Here is a 16,575-nt window from a genome sequence, read left to right on the forward strand (position 1 = left end):
GAGACAGTCCAGTTGAACAGCCGCGCCAGTAAATGTTGAGAAGTGGTTCAATGCGCAGCGTCTGTAGTATTCCGTGAGGAATTAAATTTGTTTTGTTATTACCAGGTGTATGCATAAGTCTTCCCGATTTCTCTAAGAGATGGCGCCAGCGATAGTATGCAGCGTATGAATTTGACACGTACGTCACTTTGTTCGTCTGGCATTAACTTACCAACACACACAAGTTAAGTCCACCAAAAACTAGCTCATCGTTCAGTGAAAAAGAACATTTGCGGAACGCATTGCTTTTCTCATTTAATCAAAAGAAAAATGCTGTGGAAAGTCATCGTTTCTTTCTTTCTTTCTTTCTTTCTTTCTTTCTTTCTTTTTTTCTTTCTTTCATTCATTCTTAATCCTTTTACCCTCCAGGGTTGGTTTTTCCCTCGGACTTCCTCTACCGCCTCAAGGGCAGAGCCCTGGAGTGTCAAACATCGGGTCGGGGTACATAACTGAGGAGGAGGACCAGTACCTCGCCCAGGCAGCCTCACCTGAAATGCTGAACAGGGGCCTTGTGAGGGGATGGGAAGATTGGAAGGGATAGACAAGGAAGAGGGAAGGAAGCGGCCGTGGCCTTAAGTTAGGTACTATCCCGGCATTTTCCTGCAGGAGAAGTGGGAAACCACGGAAAACCACTTCGTGGATGGCTGAGGTGGGAATCAAACCCACCTCTACACAGTTGACCTCCCGAGGCTGTGTGAACCCCGTTCCAGCCCTCGTACCATCTTTCAAATTTCATGGCAGAGCCGGGATCGACCCCGGGCATCCGGGGGTGGCAGCTAATCACGCTAACCACTACACCACAGAGGCGGACAAATAATCGTTTGTGAACACGCTCCATCGATTAGAACATGTGAGACAGTTTAAACCTGGTGATTTCAATGTGAAAGTCAGTGCTTTGTGTCTGGTGGGACCAGAGTGGGATTGCGCATTATGAACTCTTGAAGCCCGGCGAAACCGTCAATGCACAACGCTATCACCAAGACATTATTATTTTAAATCACGCATTGATCGAAAGACGATCTGAATGGGCCAAAAGACATAGCAACGTGATTTTGTTACACGACAATGCACCGTCTCGCACAGCAAAACCAGTGAAAGGCACTTGAAATCCCTTGTATGGGATATCTTTCCGCACCCGCCGTACTACCCCGACCTGGCGCCATCTGATAATCACCTCTCCGCATTAATGCGACACGCGCTCGCAGAGCAGCCCTTCAGCAATATCGAGGAAGATGGAAAATGGCTCGATGAATGGTTTGCCGCAAAAGACAAACAGTTTTTCTGGCATGGTATTCATAACTTACCTGAAAGATAGAAGTGTGTAGAAACCAATGGCAAAATTTTTGCATAAACAAAAAGTGAATTTCCCTTGAAAATTACGTGTTTTTTTTTTACCACAAAACCCGGCAAAAACTTATGAATACACCTGGTAGGCCTGTATGTACTGGGAATTCATTGCTGAGTCATGCAGTGTTTTGACCTCAATCACATCGAATCTTTGAATGCTAATTTTATCGTTAATCTCACAAAGTGCCGCTTGACGAACATTTTTGTCTTTGTACAGGTCTTCGTACTGGTCCCACAAACATCGTTGTTTCCTATACAGCTCAACAAATTTTACATTAGTGTCATCACTTTACTTTGGAGCCATAATTACGCGAACAGGTTACAAATGATTTTAAAGTTAAAGTATTTAAATTATTGAGACCCCCGCACGTCTCGGTTGACACAAGCGAACTGGCACAGAATAAATATACAGCTACTGACCTGTCACGTCCACACGGCGCCAATTGTCCCTATAATACTGAGCTCCGGGTAGTGGGGGTTGCAGCTGGGCCCGGTAAGTTGTCCTCACTCTGCTCCTGGAGTCAATTGATTGCCTGGGCAATTGTGAGGGCAATTGGCTGGACAGCTGAACCGAAGTGTTCACACGGAGCCAATACTTGTAAGCCAGTCAAGTGTCTTCTGACAACTGGCGTCGTGTAAACTAGGAATTTAATCTCGGCCGCCTGACTCGTCTCATTTTGCTATCATCCGTGTACCTGGTGCATACTGTTTGTCAATATCCGTGCACAATATATCGTATACAAAACTTCTTTGCATTTCTTTGGAACTTCTCGGTTCCACATTATATTCCTCCGGCTCTTGTAGACGCCATTTGCTTGTTGTATTCTTTTTTCAATCTCCTCAGTTACCTTCCCACTTTCCGTGATTACACTTTCCAAGTATTTGAAACTTTTCACAGCTTCTATCGGTTTTCCATTTACTGTTATCTTTCCCCTTCCTTCCTTCCTACCTCACCTGGTTTCATACTTTTTATTTGTCTCCGCATATCAGTATGCCATTTGCCGTGTTTCTTGCCACGTTTTGTTTTATTCGCTCCATTGGTCACGAAAGTTAATTCCATCCAAATGGAGATTGAACTCCTTCGGTGTAGTAAAACATTAAAAACCGAGCGAGTTGGCCGTGCGGTTAGGATCGCACAGAAGTGAGCTTGTTCTCGGAAAATAGCGGGTTCGAATCCCACCGTCGGCAGCCCTGAAGATTGTTTTCCAAAGTTTCACATTTTCACACCAGGCACCTTAATTAAGGCCACGGTCCCTACCTTTCCCATCACTCCGTCACCGAAAACCCTCGATGTGTTAGTGCAACGTTAAACAGGTAGGAAACAGCGCTCAGAAAAGAAAAGTTTCCTTTGCGAAAAACTGATGATCATGAATATGTCTTTCAATAAATGAAACTCAATGTTACATCAAGGAGATCTGCAACTCTACGTCATCAGCATCTTTGGCGACCAAGGTCTACGGTAACGACTAATATGACGTCACAGATGGTGCACTTTCTATTTCAACACTATTTCTACCAAACCACAGCCGCAGCATATTTGGCGACCAAGGCCCACGGTAACGACTAATGTTACGTCAATTATGTCACATATTTTGTCACGTTACGCCACACAAATTTGCGGGCGGCCCCCAACCAGAAGGTATATTCATGTCAAAAACCTAAAACTACCATGTTTCTTTAGATGGGTGATTCAATATGCGAATTTTTAGCATCTGAGCGTCCTGATTTAGCGACGTAGCATGCCGGTTAACGTTATTTGCTGCTGTTGTCGGAGTTCCAAGCTTGATTTACAGTCCTGCCAGAAATTTAATATTGGCACGAGAGCTGATAAGTGGTTAAGAAGATACAAGCTACTCACTTACGTTGGGCGTGTGTCTGAAAAGAGCTGCACCACCTCGGGACGAAGGCACGAGTTTACAATTCGCATCGTACTAAATAGCATCTGCACATTGCACTCCCAAATTCCGAGAACGTCTGCAAGTTGTTAACGTTCCAAAAAAAAAAAAAAAAAAAAAAAGTGTTATCCATTGTTTTTTCGCTACTTTACGAAGAAAGTGATAATAATAGTAAGAAAACATAAGCTCAACAGACATTCTAGAAAGAGTCGTCTTTAGATACTATGTACGATAACTAAATGGGGAGCTTCAACCACAACAAAAGCAGTACAGAACAAACTGGTCGGAATAACGTAAACAAGCCTTCTCGGAATGAATGAAAGCCTATTGGAACAACAAAAACAACCCACAGAAGAATTGTTTGAGTTATCTGCTTAACGTCATCCAAAACTAGGAGAATTCGCTAATAATAATAATAATAATAATAATAATAATAATAATAATAATAATAATAATAATAATAATAATAATAATAATAATGAAAATAAGGTAGCAGGTAGGGCCATTCTTCGTAGGCAGCCCTCTACAGGGAGTGGCGCCCCTGCCTATGCGAGTCCCAGAGCACACCGACTCGGTGTGTATCATCTGGTAAGGGTCCCAGCTCAGGGTTACGAGTGAAGACCTCAACGGAATCTACAGCGGAAAAGTTGAACTTCGGAACGGTGGAGATTGCGGAGGAGGCAGCCCAGTACTCAGGGAATAGTATGAGTACGCGATTTATCAGCAGCGTTTGTCTCCCATGTGCGGGGCGGCTCCAAGGTGCTTGGTCAATGGTCTTGAAGGTGGAAGAGGAATGTTAACTCCCAACGGCAATGAGAGCGGAGGAACCTAGTGGAGTGACCACGAAAAAATAATCATTTCGGACTAACAATTCGATTTTACTTTGGAAGCTAATTCCTTCCTTCACAAATCACAACTTCCTTCGCAAGACTGAAATGTCGCTGAACGAAAGCACTTCCCCAGGTGGCAGCTCGGCAGAGAAATCCGCCATTGCACTATGCAATGCAACGGGACGTAGGATTCTGGGGAGTCCCAACATCTGCGAGAAAGACGTATCGGAGCGTCTTGAAACATCTTCCAACCTCAAATTCAAGAAGAACTATTTCATTGGAACAATAAACGTCAACTCACCAGAGTCGGAAAGAAAAAAGAACTAGAAAGGCTTTTGGACAAAAACCAAACCCAGGTCCTAGCTGTACAAGAGACAAGATTCCCGGAAGGAAACATCATAGACACCAACCAATACAGAATATTCAAAGGAAAGCTGGCTATTAGAACAACAACCAACATGCCTCTGCTCGGAACCTGCTTCTACTTAAACAAGAAGATAGTAAACAATGTCACAGATTTCACATCAAAATCTGAAAGATTGTCTCTACTAACTATTAAATGCAAGAACAAGAGATACACTCTTATCAACTGTCACGCCCCGATCAACGAAGACAACAAGAGGAATCCACAGAAAGTTGATGATTTCTGGGATCTTCTGGAAACTGAAATCACCCGGATACCCAAGAGCAACGTAAAAATCCTGCTGGGAGACTTCAACGCGCAGATTGGGAAGGAACGAAAGCACAGAGACGTTGTAGGGGAATATTCGGCACACAGGAGGACAAACAAGGATGCGGAAAGGCTCATTGGACTCTGCAAAGCTTTTCATTTGAAACTAATGTCAACAAACTTCAAGAAACTCCCGAGAAAATCAAAGACATGGGTATCTCCAAATCCCGAACTAGGGGAATTCCAATTGGATCACATAACAATAACAAGGAAAATCTCAAAGGAGGTGATGAACGTCAAAGTGATTAGGAACGGTGAATTCGAATCAGACCACTATCTCTCCGAAGTTAAAATCCATTTTCTCCCAGTAGGACAAAAAAAAGACCCACCTAAAATTATGAGAGATACAACGCAAACTAAATGAACATCATTTGAAACATCATTAGAAACTTCAGAGACGAAGTCCGGACCAGCAGAAAGGGGAACTGGCAAGAACTATGCAGGGAATCAATGAAGCCGCAAAGAAAATACTCGGAGAGTCTAGGATGATTTTTCTTGCTATTTGCTTTACGTCGCATCGACACAGATAGGTCTTATGGCGACGATGGGATAGGAAATGTCTAGGAATGGGAAGGAAGCGGCCTTGGCCCTAATGAAGGTACAGCCCCAGCATTTGCCTGATGTGAAAATGGGAAACCACTGGAAACCATCTTCAGGGCTGCCGACAGTGGGGTTCGAATCCACCATCTCCCGATTACTGGATATTGGCCGCACTTAAGCGACTGCTGCTATCGTGTTCGGTAGGCTAGGAGGAAAAGAGAAATATGCTGGAATAAAGAGTGCGAGGAAGCTCTCAGGAAGAGATCCAAGAAATGGAGAAAATGGAAATGCTCCAGAGAAATTTAATACATGGAATAATTCAGGGAAGAGAGGAAAGAAATATCCAGGATATTTCGAAGGACCAAACGATTATTTGAAAGAGCTCAACTAGAAGAGGTCCAGACCGACTTTGTCAAGAACAATTCCAGAGTTTTTTTTATCGTAACTTCAAGAGCAAACTCAAGGGATACCAAGCGCCAAGTTTGAGCTTCAGAAACGAACGGGGTAAAATCGGACTGAACAACCAAGAAAACTGTGAGATATTAGCAAGATACTTCCAAACTCTCTTGAATTGTCCTTCCCCAACCTCCAAACTAGAAATTCTAGACATATCAGAGAACTCAGAAGATGACGAACCACCAACAAAAGAAGAAGTCAAGGAAGCCCTTGTAAACCTCAAAAACAACAGGGCAAGTGGAGAGGACTGGATAACGGTAGAAATATTGAAATGGGCAGTACCGGGAATCATAGATGATCTTCACCAAATCATCAAGGAAATCTGGGAGAAGGAGACAATCCCAGAAGAATGGAAAACAGCACTTATCCATCCGCTGCATAAGCAAAAGGAACAAACAGGGTTTCAACAACTATAGGGGCGTGTCCCTCCTCCCGATCGCCTATAAAATTCTCTCAGAACTGCTTCTTAATAGAATAGAAGCGAATCTGGACCAACAACTAGGGGAATACCAAGCAGGGTTTAGGAAAGGACGCTGCGTATGGAACAAATATTCAACCTGAAGTCAATGCTCCGACACAGAATATTGAGTGGTAAGAAAATTGTGGTGCCGTTTATTGACTTCAAAAAAGTCTTCGATTCGGTGGACAGAGAGACCTTGGATAAGATCATGAGGGAATTTGGAGTCAAAACCAAACTGGCAAATATAATCAAAGAGGCCCTAACAGGCACAACCTCCAATGTAAAATTCTTCGGGCATCTCTCGCAATCACTTGAAATCAAGACAGGCGTGAGGCAAGGCTCCTATTCAACTATGTCCTAGAAAAGATAGCGATAATATGGAACTCAGAACTCGAACGTCAAGGGATAATCCCGATCTGTCTAGGGAGAAAATCAGGAGGAATTAAAGTCAATTGCTTAGATTTCTCTGACGACTTTGCTATACTATCAGAAAGTTCAGAGGTCGCAACCATCCAGAATAACCTCTTGGAAAGAATAGCCAATCAAAAAGGACTGACGATCTCAGCTGAAAAGACCAAATTCACGACGAACATCAGAGATGGAACAACATTTCTGGAAACAGAGATAGAACGGATTGACAGGGTCAAGATACAGTATTCAAGTACCTTGGTGAGACCATACAGGAGAATGGACTAGAAAAAGCTGCAGTTGAAGATCGGATCTCAAAAATGGAGAGAGCATATGGCTTAAAAAGCATCTACAATAGGAAGTGCTTATCCTGGGATTCCAAATTAAACCATTAAAACACCGTGGTAAAAGCATTTCCTGTATGCCAGTCAATGCCTGTCCATGAACTACAAGCTGGAGAAGCTAGAGGTTTTGGGAAGAAGAATCCTCAGAAAAATTTTGGGAGCTGGTCCAAACTGAAAGCGGATGGAAACTTTGGAGCAACAAAGAAGTTTACCAGAAGGTGGAAAGAGTCTCAGAGACTATGAAGAAAAAGAGACATTTGTACAGAATGAACACAAACAGACTTACCAAAATGATATTTGATTACTTCCGGAGAAAAAAAGACTACTGCAGCATGGATTAAGGAAACAAAGAAGGATGTGGAAAGGTTAAGCATCTCGAAAGTCCAGCTGTTAGAAAGGAATAGGTTTAGGAACACGTTTAATAATTTGGAAGGGTTTGAAGCCGCAGGAATAACTAAGAAGACCGCAAGACCCTGGACAGATGAACAATGGAAGCAGGCCAGCGAACGCATGAAGGAGTATTGGACAGAGAGGAAACTCCGCACGGAGACAGACAAATGAAGTTGTAGCGTGATCCTTACTGGTCCATTCGCTTTTAAGTAATAATAATAATAATAATAATAATAATAATAATAATAATAATAATAATAATAATAATAATAATAATAATAATAATAATAATAATAATAATAATAATAATAATAAAGGCTGGGATTTTGCATGACTTTGCATCTTTTTTCCTTTTTGTAACCCAGATTTATTAAGGGGTTTTATATAAGTCTTTTCATAGTAAGAGGTGTTAAACTGACCATATTTGATACAGCATAATTTGCAATTTTTGCTAATTTCGTGAGATAGGACACTTTTCAGGGGCTTTTATTGCTTTTATGAATTTTAAATAATTCTGAGTGTTTTATTGCATATTTATACATTTTAAAATACATTTCACTTATGTTTTTGAGAGCAAAGGAACATTTCCGATACTTACATTCTGATTTCACTTCTTAGTAAGTTAATTTGCTTGATTCTTAACAGTACTAGGCCTAGAGGAACAATTCCTAAGTTCTTCGAACAATTCCGCTCAAGGTTAAAACTACCAATCGCTGACGAAGAATATGGTTCTGGAAGCCATCACTATCAATACTGAGAAATCACTTATACAGTCATTAACATACTTAGTATTCTTTGTCCTCATGGGCAACCACATTATGATGGAAGTGTTTATTGTCTGAAAAAATATAATTACGCTTCGGTTTCAGGAAACTACACAAAGACTACTTTCGTCCCATTCTATGGACCAACAGTGAACTTACCCAAAGAATTACTAGTTTACACTAACTTTACAAGTGGCAGGAGTTGTGTTCACTGTAAAATTACCAGCAGCCTATAAAGGGTTTCCAACGTCCATGCAGCAGGGGGACTGCTTAAAAAAAAAAAAAGAAAAAAGAAGGGGGTTTAAGGTTTTCAGTGCCGGGAGTGTCAAGGACAAGTTCAGCTCGCCAGATAATGCAGGTCTTTTGATTTCACGCCCGTAGGCGACCTGTGCGTCGTGATGGGAATGAAATGAACTATTTTGGGGATAATATTAGTCTATAGTTTTCAACATTGATATGGCTTTTTTTGTTATCTGCGCATCAGGCGCAAACGGTAAGAGTAATTAATTAAATGAGGTTTAACATCGGAACCCTAGCACGTAGTTACAGCCAGATCAATCAATCAATCAATCAATCAATCAATCAATCAATCAATCAATCAATCAATCAATCAATCAATCAATCAATCAATCAATCAATCAATCAATCAATCAATCAATCAATCAATCAATCAATCAATCAATCAATCAATCAATCAATCAATCAATCAATCAATCAATCAATCAATCAATCAATCAATCAATCAATCAATCAATCAATCAATCAATCAATCACTATTGATCTGCATTAAGGGCAGTCGCCCAGGTGGCAGATTCCCTATCTGTTGTTTTCCTAGCCTTTTCTTAAATGATCGCAAAGAAATTGGAAAATTATTGAACATTTTCCTTGGCAATTTATTCCAATTCCTAACTCCCCTTCCTATAAACGAATATTTGCCCCAATTTGTCCTCTTGAATTTCAACTTTATCTTCATATTGTGATCTTTTCTACTTTTAAAGACACCACTCAAACTTATTCGTCTACTGATGTCAAACAGGGCACGTGATCACTTCGGACTCCGACGGGTGTGGACACAGGACGGCCGCATTGTTGTTTTGAAAGACAATGGACAGAAAATGTTTGTTAGCAGCATGGAACAATTAATAAGCCTTATGTGAGCGACGAGATTGACTAGGAAAAACAATGAGTGATATAATAGCGTATAATGTTTGTGTATGTGAATGTGATAGTGTGTGTGAGAGTGATTGTGTAAATATTTCTGGAGGTGCTTATGAAACAACTAGGGTGAGTAGTTTGAATTTTTCTGTTGACAATGGCTAACGTAAATGAGTCAATTATTTATACCGAACAGCATGTCCGTGATGTCATTGACCCTATCCCTCTTCATTGTCGTCCGCCTTCACCCTTACCTTCCCTTTCACCAGCTGTGGCAGGAGACATTCTTAAGGAAATGTTAGCTCCCCACCAACAATATTTTCAGTGTTGTCATATCAATGCATAATCGCTTCTTTGTCACTTTGACGAAATACAGGCTCTATTTAGTAACAGTAACTTGCATTGTATTTGTGTAACAGAGACATGGTTACAACAGTCACTCAAATCTGATCTCGTAAAGCTGAATAACATGACGTTACATCGCCTAGATCGTTTAAATCGTGTAGGGGGCGGTTGCGCTGTATATTGCCGTAGCGACTTAAAAAGTAAAATAATTATGACCTCAGATCCTAAGACTCCATTTCGACCTGAATTCATGTTTGTTGAACTCTTGGTTAATAATCAAAAACTACTGATCGGAGTGGTATACAAGGCGCCGGACATACAACATATATCTGACCTAGAAGTGGCATTATCGAAGTTAACTCCGCTGTACGAAAACATAATCATTCTTGGTGACTTCAATACTAATCTCCTAGTTACAAGTAACGAATCAACATACTTACAAAACCTAGTCCATGGCATTCATTACAATATACTGACACTAGACGCGACTAACCATGTTCACAGAATAAAGCCCCAGGGGCTCTGAACTTCGGAGCGTTGGTTGGCGACCACGGGGCCCTTAGCTGAGTCCTGGCATTGCTTCCACTTACTTGTGCCAGGTTCCTCACTTTCATCTATCCTATCCGGCCTCCCTTGGTCAACTCTTGTTCTTTTCAGACCCCGACGCTATTAGGTTTGCGAGGGCTAGGGAGTCTTTCATCTTCACGCCCTTCGTGGCCCTTGTCTTCCATTGGCCGATATCTTCATTTTTCGAAGTGTCGGACCCCTTCCATTTTTCCCTCTGATTAGTGTTATATAGAGGATGGTTGCCTAGTTGTACTTCCTCTTAAAACAATAATCACCACCACCACCACTCACAGAATAAACCACACGTCTCACACACTGATTGACCTTATTATAACAAACAATCCGCAGAAAGTGGTAAAACATGGACAGCTTGCTGTACCAGGTATTTCGACCCACGATCTCATATACTTATGTTACTCTCTCAAGGCACCAAAGTACAAAACCAGGTACATAATGCGAAGAAACTTCAAGCATATTAATACTGAGATAATACGAAATGAAGCATATCAATTGCCGTGGAATGACATTCTACTGACTAATGACATTGATGATAAGGTTGACAGACTGAACTCTTTAATATTAGGACTGTATGACAAACACGCTCCGAAGAAGCAAATTCGAGTTTCTCACCCTTCGTCTCCTTGGCTAACAAATGAAATTAAGTCGGTCATGGCAAATCGTGATGCTTGGTATAGGCGATTTAGGCGAACTGAAAGCACTAGTGATTTCGAAAATTACCGTATTCTCCGAAATCAAGTTAAGAAATTAATTCGTAACAGCAAGTATAAATATATTCAAGAGATAACAAACAGACGAAATTCAGCACTAATATGGAAACATTTGCATCAGATGGGTATAGGTCGCAGCCTGACCATGCAGACACCCAGAATACTACTTGATGATCTAAATTCTCATTTTACGAAAGCAGCATACACTAATAATGATATTACTGACAATAATGACTATGATGCTAACTATCCTAATAATGATAATAATAATAATAATTATCATCATCAACCAGTTGATGACCTAACTAATGATGATATTAACGCCATAAATGGTCATTCCCGAGTAAATCAAGTAAAATTCACTTTCAAAAAAGTTGGGGCGAACGATGTGAAGCGTGTAATTTACTCCCTCAAGTCTGATGCTCCGGGTAACGACGACATACCATTATCTTTCTTAAAAAATATTATTGGTGCCATATTACCTATTCTGACGCATATATTTAATCATTGCCTTGTACAGGAAGTATTCCCAACTGTGTGGAAGCACGATATCGTCATTCCTATTCCTAAGAAGAATTCTCCTACTTTACCATCAGATTATCGCCCTATATCCATTCTCCCACCCCTTTCCAAAGTACTAGAACGCTTGGTACACGAACAAGTCCTCACTTACTTGACTAACTTCTCACTGCTTGACCCTTACCAATCTGGTTTCAAGAAAGGACACAGCACAACGACTGCCCTACTGAAAGTAACTGATGATATCGGACAGGCAATGGACACTCGACAAGTGACTGTACTGGTTCTACTTGATTTTTCTAGTGCTTTTGATACTGTTGTTCCTCAACTGCTACTTTCAAAATTGGATTCATTAAATTTCAGCAACCATACTCAAGACAGGGAGACCCTGTTATAAATATAGTTAATTCCAGGGCCTCCAGAGAAAGATGTTGAAGAGTTAACTATGGAGGGTAGCCATGATATACTCAGGATATAACCGTCACCTTTGTTAAAATTATTTGGGCGTTTAGCAATTTCCATCAGTTCGTACCTCAAAAATCGCCGTCAGTGTGTCAAAGTAAATAATAGCAGATCTGAGTGGCTTAACAAACCCCTCGGTGTCCCCCAAGGGTCTGTACTTGGACCATTGCTGTTTGCAATTTACTTACACGATGTTGCCAAATCGATTACACATTGCAAGTATCATCTTTATGCTGATGATCTGCAGATCTACTACCACTCAAGAACTGATAAAATTCAGAGTGCTGTAGAAAAAGTTAATGCTGATTTAAGTCTCATAAGTAATTTTGCATTGAGTAACAATCTCAAAATTAATCCTCTTAAAACGCAAGCAATAATCATTGGTACTTCAAAAAACTTACACGTCTTAAAACAATACGAAATTCCTCCTGTAGCACTAAACAATACCATTATTCCATTTTGTGAAACAGTTATGAATCTTGGTGTGGCTATAAGCGAAACATTGAACTGGTCGCAACATGTGATGAAAGTGTGCCAAAAGGTATATCAAAGCCTGCATCCTCTGAAGCGGTTTAAAAATATATTTCCTCGGTCCTTGAAAATAAAGCTCATTCAATCACTCTTGTTTCCAATTCTCGAATACTGTGATACAGTTTTTATTGATATCAATAACGAGCAAAGCATGAGACTGCAACGTGCCCAAAATGCATGCATCAGGTATGCATTCGACATACAACCATACGCCCATGTATCCCCATTCTATACACAATTATCTTGGTTACGACTGAATGACAGACGTAGACTCCACGCAACTACTTTGGTGTATCAAGTGCTTTCTGAAAACACTCCTCCTTACCTATCCACCAGATTTCGCTACCTTAGTTCCCTGCACCTGTTCAATACCCGGTCAGGCTGTACGCTAGAAATTCCTGTGCATCGAACCGCAACCTACAACAGATCGTTCACTATCACCGCCACGAGCTGGTGGAATGAACTCCCCAATGACATCAGGGAAGCTAAATCTAAGACAAAATTTAAAATCCTTTGCCAGCGTCATCTTTTAAGCACTTCCAGTCTTTCTTGAGTGTGAATGGGATGCATGAATGAGAGTGAATATGGTTGTTTATTGCAATGTGTTCCTGTATATAATTTAGTTATACTTTACTCACCTTAGTTTAGTTAGTGATACTTAAGTTGCTTTAGTTATACTTTAGGTTGTAAAGATTTCATATGTTTAAATTTTATGTAAAATATACATTGTATATACATGAAGTGGTTAAGTGTAAGAAAGGGCCGGGAGCCCTAACTTCGCCACAATAAAGACGCTTTAATAATAATAATAAAATAATAATAATAATAATAATAATAATAATAATAATAATAATAATAATAATAATAATGTCCTCCCACATCATCTCTCCACTGACAACTCGGAACATACCACTTAATCGAGCAGCTCGTCTCCTTTCTTCCAAGTCTTCCCAGCTCAAACTTTGCAACATTTTTGTAACGATACTCTTTTGTCGGAAATCACCCACAACAAATCGAGCTGCTTTTCTTTGGATTTTTTTCAGTTCTTGAATCAAGTAATCCTGATGAGGGTCTCATACACTGGAACCATACTCTAGTTGGGGTCTTACCAGAGACTTATATGCTCTCTTCTTTACATCCTTACTACAACCCCTAAATACCCTCGTAACCATGTACAGAGATCTGTACCCTTTATTAACAATCGTCTTTATATGATTACCCCAATGAAGGTCTTTTCTTATATTAACACCTAGGTACTTACAATGATCCCCAAAAGGAACTTTCACCCCATCAACACGGTAATTAAAACTGAGAGGACTTTTCCTATTTGTGAAACTCACAACCTGACTTTTAACCCCATTTATCATCATACCATTGCCCACCGTCCATCTCACAACACTATCGAGGTCACCCTGCAGCCGCTCACAATCTTGTAACATATTTATTACTCTGTACAAAATAACATCATCTGCAAACAGCCTTATAATAGTGCCTTGAGGAATTCCCCTCTTAATTATTACAGAGTCAGATAAAGCTTCACCTACTCTAATTCTCTGAGTTCTATTTTCTAGAAATATAGCCACCCATTCAGTCACTCTTTTTTCTAGTCCAATAGCACTCATTTTTGCCGGTAGTCTTCCATGATCTACCCTGTCAAATGCCTTAGATAGGTCAATCGCAATACAGTCCATTTGGCCTCCTGAATCCAGGATATCTGCTATATCTTGCTGAAATCCTACAAGCTGAGCTTCAGTGGAATAACCTCTCCTAAACCCAAACTGCCTTTTGTCAAACCAGTTATTAATTTCGCAAACATGTCTAATATAATCAGAAAGAATGCTTTCCCAAAGCTTATTGCAATGCATGTCAAACTGACTGGCCTGTAATTTTCAGCTATATGTCTATCACCCTTTCCTTTATACACAAGGGCTACTATAGCAACTCTCCATTCATTTGGTATAGCTCCTTCAACCAAACAATAATCAAATAAGTATTTCAGATACTTGCCTTTATTATATCCCCAGAAATCATATCATTTCTCCTAGGTAACCTATCCTCCTCCATTCGCCTCACATGACCCCACCACCGAAGCCGGTTCATGCGTACAGCTTTATCCATCGAGTTCATTCCTAAATTAGCCTTTATCTCCTCATTCCGAGTACCCTCCTGCCATTGTTCCCACCTGTTTGCACCAGCAATCATTCTTGCTACTTTCATGTCTGTTACTTCTAATTTATGAATAGGATATCCCGAGGCCACCCAGCTTTCGCTCCCGTAAAGCAAAGTTGGTCTGAAAACAGACCGATGTAAAGATAGTTTCGTCTGGGAGCTGACTTCCTTCTTACAGAATACTGTTGATCGCAACTGCGAGCTCACTGCATTAGCTTTACGACACCTTGGTTCAATCTCACTTGCTATATTACCATCCTGGGAGAAGACACAACCTAAATACTTGAAATTACCGACCTGTTGTAGCTTTGTATCACCAATATGACATTCAATTCCGTTGAATTTCTTACCTACTGACATCCATTAAAAATTAAATTGACAGTCAGTTATTTTTTTCCAAACTTCTCATGTCTTCCTCTCTTGTCCTGACATGGTATTGATAGGACGGATGGTGACCCAAAAAATGAAGTACTTCCATTCAGACTTGCATCACTAGCACTAAAATTATCGTGAACTCTTCTATAAAAAGGTTTTAGACACACTTTAACATCTGCACCGCTCTCATTTTTTTAGGTAATTGTAGTATGTCACCTTTCTCTTAATGCCATTTTCCTTTTTTGCATAGGCTCTCTTACATGACTTCTGTTCAGTCAGACCGAACTAAAAATACATTTCGTAAGTTGTAATTTGCAAGTTTGTAAAATCATACAAAACAGGTATTTTTTTCAATGTCTGATAGTTTGTAATGCTCACACCACTTAACATTAGCCTTTTCATTCTCCACTGTGCACTTACACCCTTCTCTTAGCTGGCACAAGTGTTTTAGTTTTATCACTTACATAAGCTTCGCCGCTATTTCTCAATCTCTTAGCTACGGACCTCTTCCAGTTGTCTTCGCTCCGTTTACGTTTTTTACATTTACTCTTTATTTGTACCATCACAAGACATGTTCTGGTTAGAAAAGTACCTACATGTGACTCTCGCCCCTGCGCTCCAGTTGATCGAGGCATGTGGGTTAGCCACTTCTCTTACTAACTGTACAGCTGATTTCCAAGGTCCTCAGATTTCTGTGTGTACTTGGACTAACAAGGAACTAACCCACAACCACAAGTAGCAGGGTTGCTAAGAGAAACCAGCACCATGCATAAACATGATAAAATTATTATTACCGTAGCAGGTAACTGCAGGTCACAACCTGTGTCTCCTCAATAGCAGGTGCAGAGTAGGTGTCTTTCACATCATGCGTAAAGTAGAGCAAAGCATGGCGCATAATTTTAAAATAAAAGTTTCACATAAAATACAGTCGCAACTGCTTATTGCGACATCGTTTTTAACGACGTGTTACGGCGAAATATAACGTTTCCGTCTAAATCCTGTATAAACACTGTATTTAGAAATATCGCTTAGTGCGACCTCGCTTATTTCGACTTATTTTTATCCGATTTTCAGAGAAATGTGTCGGCTGTAACGTCCAATATTGATATTTGTTTGTTACGTATTTATAAATTGCTGACAGCAATGTAAAGCTTGTTTTCAAACTCTTATTTTCAGTAAAGTGTTGATTTCAAATCAGTCTGTGTGTTAAATAGTAATGATTTTGAAGATATCGCAAAAGAAAGGGAAAGAGTTTTATAAGGAAGGAAAAATCACACATCATCTGGTGATGGGGAAACAAACGTCAGCGCCGCCAAGGACTTGGATGTAACGACTTCTACAATTTGGAATGACAAAGAGAACATCTCATTTATTAGCCAAGACCGTGTGCGTTTTATTATTTTATTATATAATTTTCCTGCAACAGCTGCAGGTTGCCCAAGGACAAAGATTACCTCAACAACAATAATGGACATACTTCGTAGATACAGTAGATAATGAGATCGTATGAGGTTAAGGGTA

At 40.3% G+C, this 16,575-nt stretch overlaps 1 pseudogene; it reads left to right on the top strand.

The window, feature by feature from the left end:
• The first annotated feature begins 4,569 nt into the window (after positions 1 to 4,569).
• LOC137501277 (piggyBac transposable element-derived protein 3-like) overlaps positions 4,570 to 16,575 on the top strand; it is a 30,389-nt pseudogene continuing 18,383 nt past the window's right edge.

This window comes from Anabrus simplex, chromosome 6, assembly GCF_040414725.1.
Source record: "Anabrus simplex isolate iqAnaSimp1 chromosome 6, ASM4041472v1, whole genome shotgun sequence".
NCBI classification, from domain to species: domain Eukaryota; kingdom Metazoa; phylum Arthropoda; class Insecta; order Orthoptera; family Tettigoniidae; genus Anabrus; species Anabrus simplex.